The sequence below is a fragment of the Notolabrus celidotus genome, chromosome 1 (assembly GCF_009762535.1).
Source record: "Notolabrus celidotus isolate fNotCel1 chromosome 1, fNotCel1.pri, whole genome shotgun sequence".
Classification (NCBI taxonomy): domain Eukaryota; kingdom Metazoa; phylum Chordata; class Actinopteri; order Labriformes; family Labridae; genus Notolabrus; species Notolabrus celidotus.
The window spans coordinates 24,378,338-24,394,265 of record NC_048272.1 but is presented as its reverse complement, the minus strand read 5'-3'; the positions used below and the strand labels follow the sequence as shown (position 1 = coordinate 24,394,265).

The 15,928-nt window shown below is 39.9% G+C and overlaps 1 long non-coding RNA gene across 1 annotated transcript; it reads left to right on the top strand.

Annotated features, from left to right (window-relative positions):
- Positions 1–483: 483 nt before the first annotated feature.
- LOC117818039 lies at positions 484–12,848 on the top strand. Its single transcript, XR_004632287.1, has 3 exons — positions 484–557; positions 7,583–7,704; positions 12,649–12,848. It is a non-coding gene; the product is annotated as an uncharacterized LOC117818039 (long non-coding RNA).
- Positions 12,849–15,928: the final 3,080 nt, after the last annotated feature.

Genomic DNA, 15,928 nt, shown 5'->3' with positions numbered 1-15,928 from the left:
AAAAAGAAGATATCTGAAGAAGAAAAAAGAAAAAACTTTCCCTAAATAAAATCTCTAATGTTGGACACATTTAATTAGTTCAAAAGTCTGCCAGTCTTGCTCTAGCAACTTAATTGGGAAGTCAATCGCAGTTTTGAAACAATCAGGGCCAGAAAAGTACGGCGTCATTTTGATGAGGACAGTCGCCTCACTGACGCTTTCGGGTGAACATTTTTAATGCCTGATATCATCATCCAGCAACTGTCCCAAAGATTGACCAGCCTAAATAGAACTGTGAACATGTTTGAGGCAATTCACCCCAACACACTGCTGCAAGCATGAGATGAGGAATTACACCAAGCTTAGTGAGCACTACAGTCGGGACATCGCCCCCAGCTTCCCTGGCCAACTGCTTTCTTTTAGAACCTCTTTGAAGGACCAGATACCAAAGCAAAAGTCTCTGCCAGGGATCTGGCAAAAATGCTCATTGTCAACCACCCAGCAGTGAGGTTTGCGCCCTCCTGTCATACAGCACATCGTGGACAAGTCTGCGGAGCTTAAGGCTCCTTCAAACAGTGGTGAGTAGGCCGAGTACTTCATATTGATTTTTTGTTTATATGTGAAGATGTGGGCCGCTGTGCCAATTTTAGTAAACTTTATAGCTGTTGATACAGTGACCTACTGTGCTCTCATTAGTTGAAAAAGTTAAAGTGGGTGTCAGAATGATGCAGTCGCTATCCGTGGTGCTGAACTGCTTTGAATTTGTGTTGTTTTATTATTTTTTATTACAAGAAAATGCAGTGTTGCAAGGAGTTTCTCCATAGGTGATATGGCATGGCTCCTTTTTGTGACTGCCATTTGTGCGTAACGCTGTGCCAGTTTGCACCTGCCTTTCAAACGTGCTAAATATAGACGCAAAAACACTGCGCGCGCTATCTGCTTCAGGTTTGATAATTCACATTGCGTGTGCTACATGATTATATTTGCATCTCCTCCACCCAGTACTTTGTGCGTTCTGATGATCTACATGTATTCTGCATATTCATGTAGGCAAACACGCTAAATGGATAGCGAGTGCTATTTTGCTCATTTGACAGACGCAATCCTCGGTGCTCCCGGTTAGTACGTCAGCTTTGCGTGCACTATCAAGTTTGCACGTGTTTTTGTACACGCAAACCTTTTAGTAGATCGGGCCCTATGTGTTTTACACATGAAAAAAGTAACAAGTTCAATAGCACCATTATTGGTGTTGGTGAATATATGTTTCTCTTTAAATAGAATCAAGTCATTTCCCCATTTTGAGTCTTGAAACAGGATCTAAACTAGCTAGATTAAAGTCTGATGGCTCTAGCATCATGTTTAATTGGTAGACATGAAACTAGTGAAACAAAGGCCCTCACTATTGCTACTATTACTTGAAGCTGTAATTTGGGAAATGATTAAGATGGATGGCTGGATTTAGTAATAAGATAGAGGAGTTTTTAAATGCTGGGAATAAATGGTAATTTATGCACATTTAAAAAATGCCTCTGACATTTGCATGACCAGAGAGGTTTGAGTACAAAAAGTCAAACAAAAGTCATTTGTTATTATGTACTCGTATCTCATTGCAGTGTTTGCAGGAATAATTGCTCTCCTTTTGTGCATTGGGTGCTGTGTTCCATGTACTCTTAATTTTTTCCCTAACTACACTGACCTTGGAACGTGACTCTCTATCCCAAAATGCTAATAAACCACAGTACTATACACTGCAGTTTGCTTTTAAACTCTAATAAGCAGTCCATAAGTAGTACAACTGTGTTATTTTTTGTCTTCAACTCCTGCACATTGGAGCAGAAGTGAATGTTTAGAGGAGAGTTCAGTTTTGGTTTAAGTGTTGACTCTCTGCTTTATTTCAGTGATGTTTACATTCATATCAAATGAATCACACAGACATAGACGCTCTTTTAGAGATATTCCCTGAAGGGCAAAAAAGACCTATGAGTCCTACACTTTTCATCCAATATTGATGTAAACAACCTCAAACACCTTTAAAGCTGAAAGTCAGTAATGTCACCTTAAAGTCTTTGTTTCTTTTTAATCCAAAATCTTGGACTAAGTCCAAAACAATAAAAACATGTCAGAGTGCTCACACCTACCCTATACCTGCCTTATACTTCCATTATAGAGATCCAGGGCTAGCTGCATACCATCTACTGTTGGAGGTGTATCACAGCAACACAGATCACATTAATTAAGTGCCTTGTTTTGTTAGGGAGCAATGAAAAGGTCCCACATACCAGCAATACACCACAACATCTTTGTTCTTCTCTGCTTGATCTCTCCTCATCTACCTGCATGTTCTTTGTTATTTTTGTTAATCTTTTACTCGCGTCCATGGTAATCAGGAGAAACCCAAAAACTAAAAAAGACATTTTAATGACATCTTTCACCACAGAAACTGACGGTAATGCTAAAAACAAGTCCAAAGAAAGCAGCAAATAAATCTCATTAGAGGGGAGAAATGCTTGTGCGCCTGTAGGCTGAGGATTAGCCAGATGCTGTTATGCAATCCATACTTGTCAGAAAGTACAATCTGACTCGTGTTGCCTGGGATATTGAGATGTGCATTAGCATGGAGGAGATTATCATCATGAAGGATGGCAAGCTGTTTCTCTCCCCCAATTTCTCATTTAGTCACATGGATCTTCTTGATAAATCACAGACGCTGCATAAACAAGAAGTGTGTTGATTTGCTCGACAAAAACTTCTGAATGAAGCTTTTCTCTTCACCTGATAATTGACACTTAAACCAAGAGTGGTGCCAGGGATTTTGGGCCTAGTGAAAAAATGAAAATGATTCAATACTGAATAAAATCAACTGATGTTACAATATTTTGTAACAGTCATAATATTTTGTAAGTCATTAGAATAAATCCTACTGTTTCCCCTCAACACTGTGCCCTGACTTAAACTAACACTCCTTGGGGTCCATGTGCACCCATGTTTGCTATGCTGTTAAACTGCCTGTGAGGAGTTTTTAGCTCAGACAGACAGTATGTCTATATGGTTATTTATGTTGTCTGAAAGCTCTGGCAGAGGGTAGGTGTCAGTTAAAGTGATTAAGTGCACGCTGCCAAAACAGCCTTTACATTTTCATAGCAGAGAGTTTTGATGAACATGAATGTTAAAGTAACGAAATAGGAGCCAGAATCAAGGAATCAGCCTGTAATTAGGATTTGCTAGTTATGCAGACTTCTAAATAAATGCTAATATTGCTATTAAGCTACTATACAAGAAAACAGTCATGCAGGATTGAACATATTTTGGCAAAAAACTGAAGATATTTTTGTTGTGATCATAGCTTTTTTTTTCATTTGTTACAGGTGTTCGATAAGTTTTTACTGGTTTTAGTAAACCTTAACTTTGGAAAGTATCAGGTCTTCTGTACTTTAAATCAACCAAGCATAATACAACTAACTCTGAGAGACTACTGTTTCAGGTAGTAAATACAAATATTATTTTCTACATGGTGCTTTGAACTTTCTCAAATTTCTGCAACCAGAACACAGATAAGTCTATCTTTGGAAACAAGACCATTTTACAGGCGAAGGGCTCATATCTTTGTATTCTGAATTGTTAATCCTAACAAGGTTTACTCTCCTGCCAGGGATCATTTGGTATGAATGTGTTTTAGTGTGTGTGTGTGTGTGTGTGTGTGTGTGTGTGTGTGTGTGTGTGTGTGTGTGTGTGTGTGTGTGTGTGTGTGTTTATTCATACACACTGATAGTGAATATTGGATGTTGGAATGAAATAGTCTGATTGAAAATGCATCTCAAAAGGATTCAACAAAATTTTGTTTTTTGAATATTCCTCAGCCTTACCGAATTATAACCAAAACTATTTCTTCTTTTTGGTGCAATGCTCAACAAAGAGAGGGAATGAAATGGCAACTCAGTTAATACTCCCACAGCATTTTATTCAGGATAAAATATTGGAAGCTAAAATAGCACCCCAGAGATGCAGAAACAAATAGCCTGTAAGGGAAAGTTTTGACTTTTCCCTCTTTCTCTCTTTTCCTCTTTGGTCTCTCTTCCGCTATTTCTTTTCCAACTCTCTAAGTCTCATGAGTCTTCCAGTACCTTCCCTCCGTCATGACTGTACGGCTCACCCTGCATCCATAAACTCTCGCAGCTCTCCTCTCTGTCTTTGGGCATTGTTAGGCGTCGCTTGGTAAACAGTCTGAAAGTGGAAACTTTGGGCTGAACATTTTCTTGGCAGTTGAGCACATAAAGCAACAGCAAAATATCCCTCCTTTTCCCACAGTGGCAGTCTGCGCTGTCTCTTAGCTGACATGTTCAAATCAATAATTCACATCCGATGAGTGCTAGTGTTTCTGTGTGTGTGTATCTCTGTGTGTGTGTATCTCTGTATGTGTGGTTGAGAGTGTGTGTGTGTGTGTGTGTGTGTGTGTGTGTGTGTGTGTGTGTGTGTGTGTGTGTGTGTGTGTGTGTGTGTGTGTGTGTGTCTACATGCTTGGGATGGTTTCAGAGAGCAGTATTGGCAGTCAGAGAGGCCCGGGTGCACTGCGTGTCTGACAGATCGACATGTAGGTTTATCAGGCAGATCCTTGGTCTGATATCATTTTCACAGGCAATTAAAGTCAGCAGCAAGTGCTGGATTTCAGCTAATACAGACTTACATAGTCTATACAAGGTTAATTGACAGAAATAGAAAAAAAACACAAAACTGTTAGCTTATCACAGGAGAATGTCTGTGTTTTTCTGCAGGAGGATGATGGTTTGTATGTTTTTATGTGTGTGCGTTTGTCTTAAGTGTGCGACAAGGCCACAGACATTAATATTCTCATGCACAAGCAGGTTTGCCACTGGCACTTTTATCTCAGCAGAAAAACAAAATGAACACTACAATCCGTTTCCAAAATGGCCTCGGCACGGTGCAGCGGATAATCATATAATTTGCAGATTTAATTGGAAATATAAATCCCAATGCACACACCATTACAGGCAGCTTTGATATACACCTAGCCGATTGATGCATGATGACACCTCGCAAATGTGGAGGGTCACCCGTGTCACTTTTAAATATCACGGCACCCTGGGAACACTGATTGGAGCGCCAACAACACATTTAAACCGCCGTCCTCGCATATTGCAGAGCGAAATTACCTCTTCAACTGTCTCTTTCTGCCACAGATTAGATTGGCTATATTTTTTCCTGTGGTCATTTACTCCATTTGGCAGAGCATGTTGTTGTTTTTTGCATTAAATTTCACTAATACAGCTTGTGTGCTGTATTCCAACATTTCAGGTTTGTATTTGTTTATTTATATATTTACTATTATTTTATGGGCTGTGTGATAGCACTGTTATATCATTATGATATTTCATCTGGCACTGGGGGAGCCTGTACGGTGGTCCACCTGATGAAAAGGCTGCAGGCTGCCCTGTACATCTCCATACAGTATTGCAGCAGAGTGTAATGCTTTATCAATAAACCACTGGAGCATTCACTGTTTTCATAATGGAGTCGTGAAAGCGCGCTCTGGCTCCTAATTACTGAGGCAAACAGAGCTTGGCAGCAATTCAGAGGAAAAAGTGGAGGAGAAAAGGGGGTGGGAGGAAGAGAAGGGGAAGGACACAAGAAGAAAAGGCTTTAAAAGAACACAGTTTGCCGGTTCATCCCTAACCCAGAGCTAATTATATCTGCTGAAGCAGGAGGAAGGTCTTGTTATGCCCAGTAGACCCACCTCAGAGCTGGTACAAAGATCCCTATCATTGCCGTATGTCTGCAGGTCTGATTAGACAAGTTCAGCTCACATCTGCCCTCTAAACTTTCACTTCTTAACTTTGGTAACTTATATATGAACTTAAAGAACCTGAGTTTAGAAATGGTGTAGTCATTTATGTTTCTGTAACCATCCTAGAGTGACCCTTTTTCATCTACAGAGGCTGTGGCTCCTGTTTTATTGTTCCCACTATTTTTGCATCACCATTTTTTTGTATTTTCATCCATGATTGAAATTTTGTGAGGCTATATGTTGCACCTATGAACCGATAAGGCCTCCATCATTTGTTGGGTAACTTTTGCTGTATTTCATTGTTTTTCTAGAAAGCATCATGTATTGTTATAGACTTGATGATAGTATTAGATGCAAAGTTAAGTAGCCAAAGTTAATAAAATCCATACTAAGGGGAGCATCACCATCAGTACGAAACCATTTGGTATTTATATATTTAAGTTACAAGATTAATGTAAATGAAATAATGGCACCAGAGGAAAAGTCAGGATAACCAAAGTCATTCGGATTCACCCTCTGGAGAACATGAATGGCTGGGACTCATGTGATCCATCAAGTAGTTTTAGGCTGGACCAAAGTGGTGGACCAACCAAACAACCAAAAGAAACCATGAGACAGCTATTTCAACGATGTGCTCCCAACATGACCCAAAAATATGATTTCTTATTTGTATTTTTATAATTTTTCACAGTCTTTATGTATTTCTTTCCCACATTGTGTTCCTCAACAATACCCTGACACCCAAAGCTTTTAGCTACATTTCCTGTGCCAGCAGACAGCATCACTGTCACATCGGAGGAAAGAAACAACAGGGCTTTGTATGCATTATTGTTAGCCTGTTTGACATTCAGCTTGGTCAAAGGAAGTTTTTTTTTTTTTTTTTTTTACTAGAAGCTGTGGCAATTTTGAGCTGCAGAAAAAATGATGTGGATGCCTGCGTCTGTTCTGTATTGAGCCTGACAGCAGAGTGGGACAGGTCTTAACCCAGGGCCAGTGGCCAGCTTTAATGACTATTGACAACAACCTGAGCCTCTTTGACTTTCAACCTAATTCACTCCTGGAAAGAGGGAACCACTGCCTTAAGACTGCCAGCAATAAATGTAGTGAAGAAAAACAAAGCTTTGATAAAACAGTCAGGCTTCAACTTGCACAAAAATCAGTTTGAAAATAGCTATCAGTCTGCAGTATGCCTGCTTAATGCATGCAGTGTCTCCCCATGCCAAGCTTCTTTCCTCTTAAATTTTCCTTTAATTATTCATGCATATGAAATTGCCTGGTTAGAGGTCACTCTCTCGCTATCACTTTGACCAAGCCAGTTTTATGGAGGATTTGATGGTAGTTTCAAAAAGAGTTGCAGTTGATCGCAAGTGACTTTTTTGGGAACGTTTTGACTTCAGGAACACATCTGTTAAAGTCCCCTGCACTCAGGTGAATATGGACATTGTGTTAAAAGCATATATTGATCTGAGAGGTGCTAATGACAGCACTTTACAGAATAACAACAATAAAAACTTCTGCCACTTTAAACTAAGCTGTTTCACCACCTGACTGCACAATAACCTCTGATAGAAAATAAAAGTTGTTTTCGTCATTAACAAAAACAACTATTTGCATAGGCCCTTTCAAAGTTAAGTTTTGGAAGCTTGAGTCACAGTAAACCAAACTAACCATAAGGCACATTAATGAAACAATTACCATATTGCCCTGAATGAGACATTTTTGTGACTTTGAACTACATGTGAAAAAGTGGGATTGTCTCATATTCAGGGTTGAATAATTGAATGCCAATATTTGTTACAACAGTGGACAGTGCCGCTTGAAGCCGGTGTTCTCTGAATGACTGAAGCCAGCCGCCACTCACAACTACACTGCCAGAGGGATGGAAGATGGAGAGACATGGCGGACCAGAGAAAAGAAGCACAGAAGTAAGACAAACTCACTGACGACTGAGGTGGGGTTGGGCTGCCTTTTTATAAAGACAAGTATTGTATAATGTGTTATGTTTGAAGATGGAGAGCAACAACAGATAAGTAATCGTGAGTATGTTATGAAAAAATTTAACAAAATGTCTATTTCCAGACCTGTCATCTATTCAATAGACTGCAGGTTCTTTACATTTCAATATTGATACCATGTGCTTCATTTACACATGGGATCACCCCATTTCATTTTCCGACCTCCTCAAACGCCACTTCCCATCTCGCCACCTCAGATCATCAGATGCCAACCTCCTGTCCCCTATCACCAAGTCCAAGCACCGCACCTTGGGGGACAGAGCCTTTGCCATCGCTGCCTCCACTCTCTGGAACTCTCTCCCTCCAAACATCCTCAACTCTGACTCACTTAAATCCAAAAAACCACCTCAAGACCTACTTGTTCCAAAAAGCATACAACACTTGACCTCTCCCCCTGCCCCACCTCTGTCCCTGTTTTGTTTCATGTATATGTTTTTTTTTTATTAAATTTTTTTAGTTTTACCTTATGTTAAGCGACTTTGAGTACTTAGAAAAGCGCTATATAAATTCTATAAATTATTATTATTATTATTATTATTATAGTGTTCTTAAAAGAAAAGGTGAGGCATCACAGTAGTAAAACATGGCCACTGGCCCAACTTTTTAAAAATGTGTTGCTGGCATCAAATTGAAAATTGAAATCATAAAACGATTAAATTAAAGTTTCAAATTTTCTATCATATACCGGATATAAATGCTTCGTAACCCATCAAAGTATGTTTCTTTTTCTATGTTACAAAGCATCCCAGCTTTTGGGGAATTTGGTTTGTACATAAAATGATACAGAAAATAAGAGGATGGATAAAGATAACGACTTATCCTAACACCTAGTGGTGTTGAGGGGTCGTCACAGGCTAAACAGTAGACACCCACCTCTGTCACAGAAGAACAGTACAAAAGGGGAAAGGGCAAAAAGTATAAAGAAATAACGACAGAAGAAGAAATTCATGGGAAGAAGAGGCTATAAATCACAACACCAACACATAATGGAGATCTGAGGTTCTCCTAATTACGCATAGACAACTGCCAGGTGCATTTTGTGTAATAATAACAAAAGGAACTGAGAAAGATACAGGTGCATATTTGACCCTGTTAGTTATGCAAAATGAAAGTGTAAACCAAGTTTTGTCTTCTTTCTTCCTGTTTACCAGCTTCTGTCTCAAAATCTACATCCTTCTAACAACAGCTTCTCCACAGTTTTCAAAGCCCAGTTGATTTGCAAGTTCTGCACAGGAAAAAAGCATGGAGCGAGAGAGATGAGTAGATGTAGAAATCGGAGGGGAATGCACAGCATAGAGGCTGGCACAATGGATAATTAGACAGCAAGGGGAGACTGACAGAATAAGAGACAGACAGAGACCAGCTGATTCACAGAAAGCAGCAGCAGCACCCAGCAGCCATCCCATGATAAACATCTGAGGACCCTTTTTTCCAGACAGATGAGATCAGAGTTTTGACTCCTCCGTTGAAAAGGGGAGAGGGGGGGGCTTTACGAGGGGCATAATTAAAGTCGCCTCAGACCGAGCACAAAGTTTTCCTTAGTCTTTCAGAGAGAGCGACAATTCTCTGAAGTTCATCCCTTTAGGCCAAACACTCAGAACACGGCCATGTTAAAGTCACCTCCTTTTATCGTAATGATCATAACCCATAGCTAATGGAGCACCAAACGTCGGCCAAAATGATTCAAAAAGAGGCCTGAATATATTCAATTATAATGATAGAGTTAGCAACAGCGTCGCTGAGGCAGTGGTGACTTTCGGAGCCCTAATTATGCTGCGGTCATCAAGATCATTATTTTTCACAGGCGTCTCTGGAGATGGAAAGCACGACATAATGAGGATCAAATGCACACATACAGCATGCATAGTTTCATGATCCATTTACATACAGTAGCCTACTAAAGGCACTTTTGAAGGCAAATAGTAGACTTGACATGCAGGCTGCAGAGGCAAAAGAGTGTGTTTGAACTAAATTGGGTTTTTTTAAAATGGTGTATCTCGTTTCTTAGCTTTCACTATAACCATCTTTCCCAAGAAGCAAAGGAGAGGGGAGAAAATGTTAAAATTAGTTCCATTTTCATATTTTAGTCGAAATTACAACAATATGGATTTGGGGAAAGCAGGAAATGAAAGGCCTTTTCATGCCAAGAAAAAAAACATGGGCATGAAGAAACCAGCACAGAAAGGAAATAAATGCATAATGAATTCTCTATTTCTACCTACAGCACAAGGCTGATGAAATTGTAACAGGCATGATTATTACAATTATTCAGGAGTCTAGACTCCTGTAGCAATATCTGATAATTTTGCGTATCATCTTTTGTAGAGATACAAACTTGTGCTGGAAATAAAAAGCAGTGAGAGAAAAGTTGATGGTATTATAGGTTTCAATCAGGAACTGTATGTTTAATCTAATATCTGTTTGATCAGGGAGTCTCTATTCTCAGCTCATGTGTTTATTAGAAATCACAGGGTGTCTGCGTATTTTCTTCAAGGGCCAACACATCTGCGGCCTGATGGAGGATGACACTTCTCCATTTTTTAATTGCCATAGATCCTGTTGCCTGGGGGGCAGTGTGGAGACGCAAATATTCTCTAATGAGTATTAATCTAATCACCATCTGATACAAACAAGGCCTCCATAATGATGTCAGACCCACCGCCGTCAACGCTGACATTTAGGACGAGGGCATTTGCATTTCCCAAAATAAAAATCCTTACAAATTGGGGGACATTTCTTGAGGCAAGTAGGGAGGTGATGATAGCTTTGAAAATTACCTCACTGTTTCTTTGTGTAAGAAAGTTTCAGACCTCAAGTGTCCAAGCAGCTTGTCGTCTTCTTGATTATGTCATTGTGTTTCCTTGGGAACTGAATGTTCCTGGAGCTGCTGGTCATATATTTAGACTCATGACTACAGTGTAGCAACTGAAGAAAGTACATTCCCTCCAGAACACCTGTGTAAATGTTGATGAAAGTTTGTGATAAGGAGAAATTGTGAGTGTTTGAAAAGATATTGGCATGGAGGTGGAAGATTATACGATTACTTATCTGTTTTTGTCGTACACAGTAACAATGACACTCTAATGCCATGGGAAATATAGCTGCTTGTGTGCTCACCTTAACAAAGAAAACAGAGAAAAGTGCACCCTTGTCTGTCTTGTTTACCTCGCTAGATTGAGAGGGTTACCTCCAAGGGCAAGGGGGACATGAATAATGTCTGCCACCTGCACCTGTTTCCTCTGGATGCTGCGGCTTTAATTACCTCAATTAGCATTTGGGAGATTGTTTGTAAGGATCTGTATCTACAGTGATGGAGCATACGCTCGGAGGGGATGCTAACTCATTGGAAAACACAGACAAATTGTCTTCCACCATAACCTTCTGCAGTAGTTGTGACTCTGAGCATACTTAGAATGAGTTTTCGTGCCTCAGTGTAAGATGGAGAGACGGTGATAATGAGTTGACACGTGATCAAATAAGACGCCCTGCTGCTTTACACCTTAGTCTGTCAGATGGACGATGCCGGCGCGATGACAAAGTAAGGACAGAGCGGTAATCTCTGATCTGCAGAACAACAAAACAGCATAATTTGTAGATAGAAGATGACACAAATGTGAACTAATGGAATTCTCCCTCTGTCCTCCTCCCTGTGAGAGTTTATTAGAAGTCTACAGAGGAAGCAGTGCAGGTTTCAGCTTTCTTTTGTTGAACCTCCCCCATCCAAAGTATACCGCACCATGGTTTTGTTCCTGCTTTACCCAGTGATCTGTATCGTGTGATTTGTCCCCTTTCATTTCCATAATGGCTTTCTGAGCTCCCTCATGGAAACATATGGAGACCCCTTCTCACTGTATAGGATTTGTCCTGCACTAATGGAGCCGGGATTGGATTCTGGCACTTATGTGTGCCTAGATGATTCCTCCTTTTTAGTGCTGTTCTCCTCCACCTCATACATTATACATAGGGTTAAAGCAGTATTGCTTTGCAGGAGATCTCATTTATTAACATGGAAGTCTCACGGGGATCAGAAATCTCAGCATCAAAGTTCTCCTCGGAGCTGCTCTCATCATCTTCTGGAAGCACTTGGGATTTCTACCAACAGGTGTGACTGGAATTTTTTATCGCCATTTGATCACTGTTGTTTTAAATTAATTGTAAAGCTGTCTTTCCCTAAAAGAATACAGCATTTGGTCAAATGTTTCAGTGTCTAAAATGAAATTTGTACAACTTTTGCTTAGATGGAACTTTTGAAATTAACTCTACTGTGTCAAGATTATTGAAAGAGGTATGGCAGAATGACATTATTGGCTGGATGGGACAAAGCCATGACCACAAATTCCATGTTACCAACGCTAATTACTCTTAGGTACCTAATTTCAAACAAAATTAAAATTAATAATATACTACGGTGGTGGAATTGTCAATTGATACAATAAAAAAGTCCAAAAACAAAAATGATTTGATGCTGTGTATAATCTCTAGAGTCCAAAAATGAAGAATACAATTAAAAAAATGTTGGAATAAAACAGTTAGCCACACCAATGCACTGGTTGACATGTTGTTTCAGTATGATGAAAACTGTAGTTTACTTTGACTCTATCTCACAGCTGATAGTAACCCTCTACAAATGCACTGCTCACCTCTGTTTCGGTAACTTTGGCTTTATTCAGTTTCAAGTAAGGGCTGGCAAATATGTACACCCACATGTGCGTTTGCATGATGTCTTGCTAAGCAACAGGTCCTGCCAGGGTGCCCAAAGCGGTGCTACTGATCACGTTTTTTGCTTTCAAAGAGTTCACATTAAAAAGTAAACAAGAGTAGAGCAACCTAATCAATATTTTAAAAAACCTTTAGGGAGAAGACAAGGACAAAGTCAAAGTTCAAGCGGCATCTGTCCAGGATCACCCAGAAAAGTAAGGGGAATTATAAAGTTAGCCTTGGACTGTCGACTTAAGTTGCTAACATTACTGTTAGCTTGCTGTCATCAATATTCTGATGAATAAGGGGTTGAATGCAACAGAGCCGGGAATCCCTGAATCTGTCAATCATTAACTATCTGTGTTACATTTTTTAATAAAATTTCTTAAGACCTCAAAGTGTGGTGACTTGAAAACAACAGCAGTGTAATGCAGACATAAGGTTAAAAACAGAGAATGCTAAGATAACTAGCAACAAAAAAGCCAAGAGAAAATGTTTGGCACAGTGTCAATTTTTGTACGTCTTTCACAGTCAGTGTTTTGATTCTGCTTTTATTTTGTGCTGTTTAAGAACTAAGGGGTAAATGGACTGTATTATCTATATATATCACTTTCTCTAATCTTCTGACCACTCAAAGCACTTTCATATTAGATGTCACATTCGCCCATTCACACCACAGTCATACACTGATGACAGAGGCTGCTTTGTAAAGTGCCCATCTGTATTAATTAATCCCATTCACACACCATTTGCATAGTTTTGGGGTTCAGTATCCTGCCCAAAGACACTTTGGCATGTGGCCAGCTGGACCTGGCATCAAACCTTAACCTTCTTATCTAAAGACGACTGACTCTACTGCTGGTCCACAGTGGTTATTTTAGCTACATTAGTGGGAAACCTTAGTGCAGCACTGTTGCCCTGGTAAAGAATTACTAAAAGTTGCTTAGTCAATTTTCCCAGCTTTGAAAAAAGTTTGAGCAGGCCTGTTAAAGCCTTCCACCGCATAAGATTTAACTTGTAATTAGAGGAAGACTCTGCCTCAAATTGAATATTTAACTGAAGCAGAAAATCCCTGACTTCACCCCAGCGTCCTGCGAGAAATGGCCTCCATCTTGTCTATATTTTCACTAACTTGTGTCCAACAGGAGGAGGTCTTATAAAACATCTCCTGCCCTCGGTCCGACCTGAACTCAAGGTAGTATGAGCCCAGAGCAATTATCTCTCCCCCTCTCTCTCTCTCTCTCTCTCTCTCTCTCTCTCTCTCTCTCTCTCTGTATCTATACCTCCCTCACTCACTCGCTCTATCCCCAAGAGGGAGGCACATCTCCATAAGTTATTTCATTATCTCACTCTCTCTGCTTCCTTCCTCTATGCTTTGTTTTTCTATCTCCCTGTGTGTATTGCTTCCTTTGGGAGGTCAAACAGAAGGGTATGGGGATTATCTACTAAATAGAGGGCATTTCAGAAATGATTTTGCATATTTGTTTGATATTTTAATCTTCACTGCCACACGTCTATGACATTTATAGACTATTTACTAAATGAGTTTGTTTTTAGTCATTGCTCTTTAATCTATGCTGCTGAATACTGTACCCTTGATTTTCTTCTTTGTTGCTTTTATTTATGCCTCAATTTAGACTATCATCACGAGCCAGAGGATGAAACTTTCTGGTTCAGAGTTGAATTCAAGGTTGAAGAAGAGGTTAATGTCTGCTAAAACAATAAGTGAGCATCAGCAGTCATCAGTCAAACAGCTACAAGTATGAAATGGCCAGTAACTTGTATATTAAATCTTCATAAGGCTGCAGATATTTTGCATTTTTGTTTTTTACAGCAAAGTAATCTTTTTAATGGGAGATGGTTTGATGATTTAAGTGTCATTAGGATACTAAGAGTATAAATTGAGTGGAACTGTTGAGTGTTTGGAGCTAGAAAATCTTGCTTTGATTGTCTTATAATGTAGCGTGGGTTGTGTTGTAATTAGCAGCACTTTGCATTTTCAGGTAGACAAAACTCGTCTCTTGCTACAGCCATAAATTGAGCATTGTTTACCTTGGTAAACATAAGTTTCAGAGGTATCCTCCTAATTTTTTTTCATGCATTTAGATCTCATTGTGAGGCAGCAAGTAAGCATCAATCTAGAGACCGATGACCACATGAGGCGGCACGCCACCCTCCGTTGGTGTTTTTAAGCATGTGTCAGAGTGTGTGTGCATACGGTATGACTGCGAGGGTCTGAAAGTGTGTGTTCCCGCATGTCTCCGTTCTCTCCCAGTCTGACTCTGTAGTGCTTTGATTTGAGCGCGGTGATCCAGCTAAGACTCGGAGCAAATACACGGATTAGGCCGCAGCGGTGCAGATAACACTCTGATCAAAGTGGCCCTGCTGCTCTGACAGGCACAGGGAGGAAAATATGTTAAAGGAAGAGGCACTACACACACACACACACACACACACACACACACACACACACACACACACATAAATACACAGGCTGAGTCACACACTTTTTATCTCTTCTAACAGACAGACAGATAGACAGAGGGAGATTGTCCCGCTTTATTTTCCTATTTTCCAACGGCTGTGCTGTCGATGGCTTGGCGGAAAATTTACTCCAATCAGTCCCAGCAGGGTCCCTCCCCAGGGTGCCTGGGCCCAATAAGAAACACTCTTCCTTCTTAATGGAGCAAACTCACTCATTCTGCTTCCTTTTCTTTCCTATTGTCTTTATTTAACACCCATGTCTTGCTACGCTGCTATTCTAACAAACAGAAATAACAACAGACAGTGAAGAATCTCAGCTAATACTTATCAGTTTGTACGCCATAGTTATGGTCAAAAGGGGTCGCACATTAAACAAAGTGTCACTTTCCTTCTATGTGACATAGTCCGCCCACACAGGTGTTTTTTCTTCTGTTGCCTTGCTGAACCTCTTCCCATGAGTGTGTGGGCGAGGACAAATTGTTCTTGACAAAAAGTGGGGACATCTTGCACGATTATGGACCTTTTCCACAGCAGACATTTTGACCTTTGGTTGTAGGAAAAGCACAGGTGTTATAACAGTAACAATGTCTCTGTGATATTCAGTTGCAGTATAGCAAGCTATAGAGTGTGAAAGTGTGATAGTCCAAAACATAAGACTGGAATTCAGTCATCATTAACTTTAGTTTTTTCTACTTTGATGGGAAAAATTATCAAAAAAAAGGCTTGGTGTTCTTGTTAGCGTAAACTTTGATGATGTCATATCCAGACCAGCATACAGAGGCCCTAATCAGGGGGGGATTGAAAACACCTGTGAGGGGAGTGCATGACCACAACCACACATTGTTTATTGACCTCAAATTATCGATTATTTACCTTAAAGACATTAATGGGGCGTTCACACCAAATGCAAATAAAATCATTCGAGCAAATGAATTACATATAAGTCAATGTA